This window comes from Struthio camelus, chromosome 1, assembly GCF_040807025.1.
Source record: "Struthio camelus isolate bStrCam1 chromosome 1, bStrCam1.hap1, whole genome shotgun sequence".
Taxonomy (NCBI): domain Eukaryota; kingdom Metazoa; phylum Chordata; class Aves; order Struthioniformes; family Struthionidae; genus Struthio; species Struthio camelus.
The window spans coordinates 117,958,723-117,970,755 of NC_090942.1; positions in this window are offsets into that span (position 1 = coordinate 117,958,723).

Sequence of the window (12,033 nt, forward strand, 5' to 3'; positions counted from 1 at the left end):
CAGGGTGATTCACTTTTACATTCAACTAAAGTGAGAGAGTGCTATGTGTTAGTATAATCTAAAACACACATACAAACGGGAACAGAAAACTGCACACTAAAAATACCTTCAGACACAAAAAAACAAATTACTTGTGAGTAAGTGAAATAGTAGCTAAAAAGGCAGAACAAGACTAGACAACGCTTGCAACCAGATCATGAAGCAGAAGCATGAAGTAATTAACTTTCCTTAGAACGTGAAGTAATTAACTTTCCTTAATAGGTAGTATTGCTGCATTTGGGGTGTTGGTATTCAACCAGGGGAAATTGTTATAGGCTCACTGACTCTTACAGGCCCATACAAGTCCATATCTGCTGAAAGTCTCTCCTAAAAATACTAGGCTCATTTCTGGAATTTTTAGTTCTGGGAAGAGCTAAGTAAACCAACAAATTTCAGAGAAGAAGGGGAAAAAAAAGAACTAAGAGACTGACTCACAAAGTTAAACAGTTAATGGCATGTTTAAGTTACACAGGACCTAAATGGAGCAATGTGATAAATTAAGAAGAAGGGAAAATCCAGTCGGAAGTGTTACTCAGAGATGTAACAGGTTGCGGCATCCTGTTCTCTGGTTCCTCCTCAGAGCTGAAACAGTTTCTTCCTCATATCCCAATTGCACTTGATTCTTCCCACTTTCATGCCTCATACCACAGAGTCCACACTTGACACAGCTGACTTCTCTGGCCTCCTTTTATAGGAACCTGGTTAACGTTGTCAAAAATGTTGTCATATGTGGGCTAAATTTATTACGTTGTTTACCTGGATAACCAATGGCTAAGTGAAATATGTTAGGAAAAAATTCCTTTAGAAACGAGAAGAATTTTGTCAAGCAGCACATATTAAAGAGAGGAGATTTGTGACTAATGTGATTTATAGATTTTTTTTTAATAATCTGAGTCAACTAGAACCTTTCAGGTTTAAATGTCTTGCCATAGGGAACAGAGATTTATCAGTAAAGATGAGGGAAGATGATGGATTAAAATAGCATTCAAGGCTACCTCTGAAGACAGAAAAAGGATTCTGAAGATGATAATTAGACTGTTTTTGACAGCTCAGAGAAGTCCACTTGGAGTGACAGGTTTCTCACCATAAAAAGTCAGCTTAAGAGAGTAGGAGGTAAAAATTCAGAGACGTCCATAGTCACAAATGTGTTAGTGTGGGAAACAACTGGGGAAGCTGTTGACAGCATTACATGGCTTTATAGCTATACTGACAAAGCACTGCAAATCTGGCTAGTTAAATTTGTGTTTGACAGTGAGAGAAAAAATGTTATGCAATACACTTCAGCTAGGAGAAGGACAGAAACCCTGACTATCCTAAATATGCTGCTATACATTTAAGCTTGCATTCACCTTAAATCAGAGGAGGAAAATAGAAACAGAAGTATATCTACATTTGTTAGGGAAGATTTGCCTTGGACATTGCACAAGGAAGGGTCAAGAGTATCCTGTAGGGTACTTCACTCAGTGCTTTATAAATTATCTAGTCCAGTAGACCACTGCTAGCTCTTAGAATCTCTTGCAGACCACAGTGTATTCTTACCATCAGTCTTCTAACTATTATTTTTTACTGCTTAACGAATTTCAGCGTTAGAGATACCTACAGAGGCAGGCAAACTACGACTGGTCCAGTGTTTGGAAACCTTTGCTTTGTTTCACCACTTGCCTGCCCGAATTCTCACTGATGCTCCTTTCTAAACAAAAGGGGTCACCATTGACTAAAATGATAACGTCTCTACTACTGGAACTAAGCAGCCTTCCTTCATCATCTTTCTATCTACTGCCAAACACCGAGATGTCCTTTTTTATTTTAAAAATTTATTTAGAAATCCAAATCTGGATGGGGAAAAACCGAATATGAGATAGGAAAATAAAGTCAGCATTAGGTAAGGAAAAAGCATTAGAGTTACTTAGCTTGCATTAGTCTCACCCTTATTTATTATTAGTAATTAATTCTGGGCTGGAAAAAAGAGGAAACCTATAACCAGTTGCTTTTAACTCTCATTTTAAAATTGTAGCTAGAATTTTTTAGTATGCTGGGTTCCTTTACCTAATTACATCTGTACACTGACAAATACACTTGAAGAAATTCAAAGAAGTTGCTTTTAAGGTAAAACTTTTTTCGATGGCAGCGAGTATCCAAAACAGTTTAAGTGCTTGCTGTTAGATTTCGAGATTTCATTTTGTTATTGCGATACACTAACTGTAAGGAATCAAGAGGTCTCAGGTCAGCTTTCCTGTGTCATAATACCTCACAATCGATCAGAGCACCTTTAGGTGCAACTGCAACTTCTGCCACACAAATGCTTGATTTGAAAGTTTTTTCTAGACATGATCAGACAACACTCCTGAGGCTGGCTATAAAATCTGCTCTAAAAACATAGTTGCCAACTGGCTGTTTGGTCCTCCTCATTTCTAGGAGTATAGGAGCTGAAGGAGACTACTTTCTACTCCTATCCTCTCCTCCAATGATCATTGGGAACAGGACTTCCAAAATGTTGTGTGATCAGTCCCAGGGGGGAAATGGAATCCATTTCTTTGTTCCTGTTGCACTGAAGTCCTTTCACAGTGATGAGGCAATTAGGTTTTCTCCAACAGAAAGCAGTCCAGTTTATGGTTCTCCTGTTTCCTATTTCTTGGCTCTGAAGAGTCAACCTCCCTGTGCAGAGTCGTAATTTATGGCCAGCACATAACATTTTATCTCTTCTGAAAAGTTGACTTAGACTTGTCCAAATGCTCAGCTGTTCCCTAAGTGTTTATGTTTCTTGCAATGGTAACGGTCACAGACACAGAGCATGCAATGCACATCTACAATATTTTGCTTTGCCATGCCATTCCAGTGGAGCTATTAAGTGACAGAACTTGCTTGACACAGCATAATTAGTAATCTTGCTCATATATTTTGCTTCATTTTACTGCTAAGAAAGCTAACAGGGCAAAAACGATTATTTTTTCTGGAAAAAATAACAACTTTGAATCCCAGGTCTCTCATCATCTGCACTGTACATGGATAATGCAATGGATAATGTGGCAGCTCCACAGTTTTTTTCGTACTGGGATCTTGTGTTGGCTGGATGCCCAATTGCTTTTCTCTAGTTGTTTGAGTGTGTGCAGATTTAAACTTAAAAAAAAGAGAGAGAGAGAAAAAAAGAAACTGTTCACTCTCAAAGTTTAGGGCCTGATGTTGTCAGGTCCCATTCAGGAACTTCTGTGGGGTGGAGATGAAGGCAATGCAAAGAGCTGTGCCATTGCTCACACTGCCTTGTGGAAGTGCTAACTGAAATCATACTTTTTTCTGCCCCTAGAAATAATCATCTGATCCAGTTTAGCACCAGCCCTAATCTCCTCATGTGAGGAGCAGCTGGGTGGAGGTTCAGTTATGCATCTGCCCCTGTGCTGACTAGTGCTGCTAGGAGAGTTTGACCATGTGGTTTAGCATTTTCAAAGCTAACACAGGCAAATTCCCATTGTGAAGTCACTTGTAATTTTGGGAATGATTCTTTTAGGCCCTTTACTGCAGCTAGAATCCTCTTTGTCACCTCCCCTTCCTTAGCACAACCCTTACCTGAAATCCAAGGTTTTACCCAAAAGGTTGATGGAAAAGTCATCAGCATTAGGAAAACAGACCGTTGTAAAACACTTCTTAATTACTTTCTTGATACAGTTCATTATGGGAGGGCAAAGATGACCCACATGGCAAGGGACAAAGAAGACATGTTCTCTTGAAATAATGCATGTGGTGAGCTGAACAGAGGTCACACTGTTTGCATACACAGTTCAGGACGGATATAGCCCTGCTCTGAAATGGGTGCTCTTGGCTCCCTATCTCCCTCTGGGAAATATGCACCTCTAAGTGGAAGATTCCTTGCATGTGAGAATAGCTGCTTGCAAATTTAGGTGAAAATGTAGCTTTAAGTCAATAGATGTAAAAAGCAAAGACTTTGTTCATGTCAAGAATCTGCTGAACACTGCGTTATCCATCTGCCCATGTGTAATTTAATCTGGCACCATTTCCAGTGATGTCATCGCTGGAACGTCCAGCCCTGTGGAGAGATACTCGCAGGGATGGAGTTGCTGTGTGAGGCAGAGAGATTAGCAGATGTGGTAATTCACTCTTGGAACGGAGTTCATATCAAATTGCGTATTTGAGTAAAGAAAGTTTCTGTTCTTTAAAACATATATTTTCGGAATAGGCATATGTTCAAGAGACAGGTAGGTGAAGAATTCTATAGCCAGTTCTTCTAGCTGAAAACTGTATTTTTAAGGAAGAAGTGTTCCATTATGTCATTTCATTTCTTGGCAGCTGGATTTGCAACTGTAGGATAAGGGGTTGCTGGCAATTCCTGTTTCATGTGGATGAAGTTCTGTTGCATTATAAGTGTCTGCCCCCTTCCCCCCCAGTTAAGAACAAATGTAGCGTGATTTAATAACGTGTAGTTAGGTGGCATGGTCATTGCTCAATAGGCAATGGGTGATGATGACCAACTGCCTTTTAGTCAGAATCTTCCTGCTAAGTAATGGTCCTGCTGTGATGGATTTCAGCAATCTTGAAAGTAGAAGAAGTTTGTGAAGAAGTCTGCATGGGTTAAATTGCTATGGCTACAGCTTCACTGCAGACCCAGTTCTGATATCTGTGCTAGCACTGTCTAATACTTTGTCCTGTGAGCTACCCCACTAAAGACAAAAACATCAAAGCAGAGTCAGGTAGTAGTATAGATGAAAGTGTTATAATCTTGTGTTTTGTGACTAAAACACAGCCGGGTGCCCTGTGGTCACTCAGCCTTTACAGCACAATTAAATCTGTACTGGATCTATCTGCGAAGAAAGTACAGTTTCTGCTTTGGGACCTGTGGAATAGCTCAGTTTTTTGAAGCTGGGAACATGCACAATGCAAAGCACAGTTTAAAGCTGGGAACATGCACAATGCAAAGCACAGTTTATCTGCTACTACCTGGTAGCTTCTTTGAGAACCTCTTCTTAATCTATGCTCTTCCTAGCATGACTCAGAAATTACTAATCATGGGTATGTGTTTCCATGACCTTCCTCCCCCACCCCATTCCCACCAGGAGGATAAATACAGCTGCAGATACTGGCCAGCTATCTGCTTTTTTCTCCTGGGGCTTAGCTACAAAGTATAGCTGCCACTTTCTGACAGAAGGTGTATGAAAAGAGCAATAGACTCTCTGCAGCCAGGCAGCAAAGAACCATTAGGATATCAGCACTCAGCAGCTAGGATTTGGTTCCCTTTGTGAGCTCCACCATGTAGCAACAGCTAAATAAAACATATACTGCATGAGAAAAAATGCAGCCTTTTTTCTCCCTCCTCTAACTTCAACAGGGCAGTCATACTCTTCATGCTTTGGTTTTATGAATAATAGCCACTACAACACCATAAAAATTATTTCTCTTGTAGATAAATTTTTAAAAGGAAATTCCTAAATCAGTCCACTCAATCCATGCAAAACATTAGGTTCTCAAATTATATCAATTTGATGCTATCGGCATCAATGAAGAACCGCCATTACTTTTAAGCCACTGTTATCCAGGTCACTGAATCGAATTGTTATTTGCCAGAGCAGCTTATGCTACATGCCTGAAACCTAACACTGTAAAGGAGGTTGAATAAGGAACATAGTAGGGGCTTTTTTTTTTTTTTGTTTTCTGGCAAGAGCCTTCACAGGTGAGCTTGGATAACTATTTTCATTTCATGAAGGACTCTACAGAATACACTGGATTTGGAAGTGCTTTCCACATGAAAGGTTCTCAATAGCTGACTCTAAACTCACTAGCAAGGACTCACACACTACAATCCCTAGTTAAGTTTATGTCACAAATGGAACACACCCCAGCAGCCGCCTGGCCTGCGCACTCAGATTAATTTTCATAGACTTCAAGGTGTGGAGTGGAAAGAGAGAAGTTAGGAAAAGCTGAGGCACATCTCTAGACCCATGTATTTAAAAGTGCTTCTGACTCCATACAGATAAAGTCAAAGTTTTGTTCGCAGAGCACCGTCTTAAAAGCCAGACCTCACGCTGGAGCTGTCTAACAAAATCAATTCACAATGCAACAACAGGACAGTCTCAAAGAAAAGCTCCCTCTCTAGATTACATCTGTGGGCTTCATGGCCACAAATATCCTGTGGGCTGCACTTTGGGATTTCCTGCACTATCTGACAATTATGCAGCAAACTTATAGTCATTACTCATTCATACAACCTCCCTAACCTCTTGAAATCTGTAAATTACACTGGATGAAGAAACATAACCCTCATCATCGTAAAAGAGATTAATAGCTCCCCTCATCAGTTAACCTGTCTCCAACAGCAGATGATGGCAGATAATTTAGGGAACAACATGAAAAGCAGTGAAAAACACCTAGGTAATTATACTATACAATAGTAATATGCTTCCTCCTGATGGTTGCTTAATCTCTGGAATCTGTGCTGACTTAATTACATGGAAGCAATAAGCATGTCTACACTGCATGCAAATATCTAGTTGCTATGCATGTAGATTTGCAGACTGAAGTTAGCATTAACTTCACCTCTGGGTTCTGGTAGAAGCATAATCAAGGTAGGAAACTCTTCAGTGCTTAGCCAGGGTTACAATCAAGCGCAGACTGTGAGGACTATACTGAAACCATACACGCCATCATGTCAACTTGAAAAATTAGCCCAAGGACACATTTGAGCTGTCCTTTACCTCAGAAGAAACACAAATGAGAACTACTCATGTAACTATGCTTAAAACGCAGTTGAGATCTTGCAAAAGTCTCATTGCATATCACTTAACCTCATTCAGAAAAGGGAATTGTCGACAAATTATACTGGGGTTCTTATCTATTATGCACAATACATGATTTTCAATGATTGGCTGTTAAATAAAAAATTGAGATATTGAGTCAATGCTTCTTTTTAAGGAGTATTGTCAGCTACAGCCAGAGAATTCACTGAATAGAAGTGGACAATCTCAATATATTTCTAAAATAGATCTACCAGGTAGCATCGAGATTTATTTTACTAAAAATTGGACTTCCATCAGAAAATACCAATTCATTCACATTTATAGAGGAATCTGAACCTATAACCTTGGATTACTTAATAGCACTTGAGAGAGAAACCTACTGCAGAATAGCTGAAGGATCAACTAGCATGTATATACCGTTGAACGCTGTCCATGTATAGGGATGAACCTTTGTGGACTGGATCCATCTGCTCTGGGATCCTTTAAGACAGCAGTGCAAAGCAGCTGAATCATAACCTGGAAGCCAAGGAAGAGTGTGTTCTGCTGAAAATCAGCTGATTTCTTGTCAGCATTATATTTGCAAAAGTTTCTGCAGTGATTTTACTGTAAACTTTCTGTCTTTATAAAACTTTCTCAGTACAACAATTTTAGGAAAAGTTTATATATATTTATGTGCTACAAATGCTACTTGTAATTATAAATGCTCTAGAGCCTGTTCACCCTTTGTCCCAACAGGGCCCAACAACTTAGCTTGAGAAATTAAAGTGTAAAGATGTAGAAGTTATGCCCTGTGGTGAATGTCAGACATTGGGGACCCTTCCCCATGCCCTTGACAGTGTCCTCTTCGGTATTAGGAATGAGCAACTTGCTCCATTCCTAATCTTAACGTGTTTGATGGCATGACCTAATGCAAGGCCAGAACCTACAGTCCTGCTTAGTGCTACAGTACTAGCATTGGACAAATTCCCCAGTGCACATTTTTCTTGGGGGGAATAGCAAAAAATATTCTCTCTCAGATTGAATCCAAGATAAAACAGCATCCAGAGACATTCTTTGGAAATTTGAGACAGTGCAGGATTGTCCTAGCCAGACTGGAATGCCTGGACTCCTTGTCAGAAGTGACAATTTATGCAAGCCTTACACAAACAAAAATAGAAACATTAATAGAACACAATGTCCATAATATCATTATTACAGCTCATTGAAAAGGGAAATATTCCAAATAACTGAGCAGCACCAGCACAAAATGATACCTCATTTTTGTCTCATTAAAACTGAATTCCAGTTTCCAGCTAACAGGGTTTTACCGCAACCAACAAAAGTTACTTGAAGTCATTATGGATAATCAAATCTCTGATGCAATATGCACTTCAAATGTTTGTAATTATATGGTAGCCAATGACCAGAGAACACAAAATGCAGATGTTTTAAATCTGTTGTATCTTTACACAACAGTGTCCACTTTCCAAACTTTTTAAAGATAAAAAAAAACCCTGATATTCGTCATTTCAAGTGTAGTTGCAGTCAGAATAATGAGTCAGAAAAAAACAAAAATGAGTTCAACATTTATTTTCCACATAGACTCCCATTTTAAGCATAGTTGGATTAGGAAAAGATGGCAAATGAGATACTGAATGCAATATGGCTATTTAACTATATACATTAGAGTTCTCATTTCATGGTGCTGATAAAATGTTTTATTAGAATACTATTCAAGTGAAAAATCATTCAATCAATTTGACAGTTTAAAATTTTAATCCATGAATTCAAACAAAGCCTTCTGATGACAATATACCAACAAAGCAGTCATCTGTGAGAAAGTCCTCTGCATTGTAATCAATATTTAACGGTGATCCAAACGGTTTGTTTTATAGAGGCTTTGAATAGAAACCTGTAAACCAAACTACAGCTCACAGCAAATTTTTAGGGTACAACAAAAAAAATGGAAATGATAACTAGCCCCAGGAAGAATATGAAAGATGTGTTGGTTTGTTTGTTTTAATTAAAGCTTCTAGATCAATGCTGGCATGATGTATGGTGAAGAAAATAAAAAGATATTCAGAAGGAATATATATTTTTCTTTCTTATACTCTAAGTCATTGCTGTTCACTCATCACTTGCTGACATGATCTCTGCTCCAGCAAAGTGCTGACCAGTTCAGAATCCTAACATAATCCAAACATCTCTGAGTATGTACCTTGCTCACCTTTGGGCATTCTTTGCATGTATCTTTCAGTCAAAATGACTCTGTTAATTGATCTCATCTGTTCCTATAAAGAAGTAGTGGAATGAATGGAGTGAGATTAGGGAAAACTTTTCAAAAGGCGTGGAAAAATGTCCGTTTACACGTGGTGTGCTGTGATGATTCTTCCTTTAGAGTCTCTATAGTACTGGTGCAGAAAAATTTTAAATGTGTCAGCATTATGCTGAGACATTCTAATATAACAACATAAGATGAGCTTGATCCAGTGTGAAGATCCAGAAAAAAATGCCGACAGAGATCCCAAACTTCTACCCACAATTGAGACAACCATTGTGCATTTTTAAAAATCATACCAAAATACGACAGTCAACATTTCCTGGAAAATACTCATCTTCGTAATAATCTCCAGAGTCCCCATCTCTGTGCTACCCTTTCACCCAAACATGCCAGCTGCAAGCATCATCCACTTGGAAATAATGTATTATCTTAGACCAAACTCTCTTAGGATATTACTTTATGGGAGACTATTCTCTCTTATTCTTTGGTTGTGCTTTCCTCATCGATACCTAATACTACCCTGGCTGGCTTCATGGGAATCCTGTGGTACTTCTGAATCCTCCAAACTCTCCTTATATGCCAAAAAGAACTGCAGTTCAGACCTCTTCAATTTTCGTCATTCTTCTGCTGCTTTACCCTTGTTTTGAATGAGGTACCAGCTCTAGCATCTATTCTGGTTACCTCCAGTCACCCCATGGCAGTAACCTGGGTCCAACTCTATCCCACAGGAGCAGCAGGTCTGGGCTGGGGGGTTGTGCTAAAGCTCAGGTGACTGTAGGACCAAAATCAGTACACTAAAAAGGAGAGGGTAAGAGTAAAGCAAAATGGTAGCAAACTTCTTTGGTTTAGTGTCATAATGACATAGGCAATGCTTCTTGCTTCAAATCTTAACAAAAGGTCCAGAATGTACAGCACAAGTTAATAGTAGTCTTTCTGTGAGATATATGATGCCTGACATCAATAGCCGGCCTTTTACCTCAAGCTGTCATGAAAGTAGCACTTGAAATACCGCAGAATTTCTTTATTCTTAGAACACAAAGTAAATAGAATTTACCAGATACTTATAGGTAGTAACTGAATAGTTACCGTTGCAGAGACAAATCCATGTAGAGCATGCTTTCTAAGCAGCTCAGAGAAAATAAGCACCGTATCGTGTGCCTTTATACAAATCCTGCTGACATACTAGGAGCCACATAGAGACAGGTAAGAATTAAACACTTGAATATTAGAATCAAATTCAAATACAATGACATGAGTCAATCATAAGGTTTAAACTATATAAAATCAGAGGAGTTCCTGCCAAAAGTTTTTGTTCAAAGCGTTAACACTGAGCATCATAAGGCGTATAATGCGCCGTTACATAGTGGTTAAGAAAAGCGTCAGTTTTGAAAATGTTCTGTAACACCTCTCCCACCAGGTAGAGAGAGCTGAAGAGAAATTCCTTTCAGGACAACAGAGAGGAGCTATGGGAATTCAGGTTATTTGCAAAAGGGATAATTCTGCTACATGAGATGAATGGAAGACTTTCTACGGATGAGTTTCTTTTCTGTGGAGGAGGTAGAATTTTCAACTGTAGCTGAATTACATTCTTCAAGTGTTTAGCAGAGCAGACTAGGCCGAATATCTTTGACACTGCCGTGGATAAAGAAGCAATTCTGCAAAATGCGGTGGGATGGAAGGGAAAAAGGCAGAGGGAGTGGTTAGTTTTTCTCCTTATGTCTGAACATGAGTTTTGGCCTCCCAGCCTATCTCTGGCCAATTTGTTCCCTACTTTATTTAGCCAAAGGTGATTTTTCAGGTTTTCATAGCGTCATGTTCTCTCCCCTCTGAGTGTAGATTATGATACAAATAGTACCTGGACAAACATTTTAATAAGGAAACTTGAAAGATCGGGCTCTCAATAATAAGATAATTTACTCTCAGTTTGTATTGCCATTGCAGCCTATCTATATACGTGGAGGTATATGTGGACATACCTGTACACGCTAACGCAGCAATTACTACTCCCTCTATTAGACTATAGATCTTTACACAAATCTTCCTGAATTAATAGGAGCCACACAGATGTTTAAGAACTAAACAATTGATGATTAGAGCCAACTTCAAATACAATGAAATAAGTTAACTGTAAGGCCTTAGCCATAGGATGTTGGAGGAGCTCCTGGCTGTCATAAGTTTTCATTCAGATCATTAACGTTATTTCAATTTACCACAGCAAGAACTAAAAAGAAAAATAGTATCTGTATGGGGCAAGGGTAAAAAATTGCATTTTGCTTTCCCAGATCGAGTCAGTGTAAAACTCCAGCCTTTAACCAGTGGTACGTGTCAGGTTTTTTTATGGTTGTATAGTTGAATATACATAATGCTGCTTTTAACAAGAAATGTGAGAAAAGAAAACGCTCTAGCTAGCAGATGCTTAAGTTTGAGAAGTCTTCTGCAGTGCTATTGTAGATAAGAGCAGTGACAGTCATGCATTTGATATTTACAATTTTCCACTTTTATGTGGGAACTTTTGACTTTGTGATATTTGAGTCCGTTACTGTGAAATGGATTCAGATGTGGCAAAAATGCACCAAATTTTCCAGAGCATAAAACTAATGGTCTCTAGGGTAGAAAGCTGCTATTTTTGTTACACAAAATAAATCAAAATCAGTGTTAGACTGGCAATATATAAAATTGCAGTCATAAATAGTCTGTTCCCTTTGTTAGGTTTTATGCCATGTTTTGTGTGAGAAGTTCAAACTATAGTGTTCTGAAAATCCTTCTCATGTAATTTACTTTGCTCAACAGTGAAAAAAAACATTGGAATGAATCTATACTGATCTACTCTTATGGAACTTTATTCCATTCAGTGCAAGGGAGGAAGCTTTGTGTAATTGGCATAGTTTCTTCTAGGTATGATTTTTAGTAGGTCAGAGAATACTTGCTGCATCACATCTTTCAGGCCACACATTTTTAAGAGATTAGTTTATTCAGCAGAAAGGTCTGCTAGCC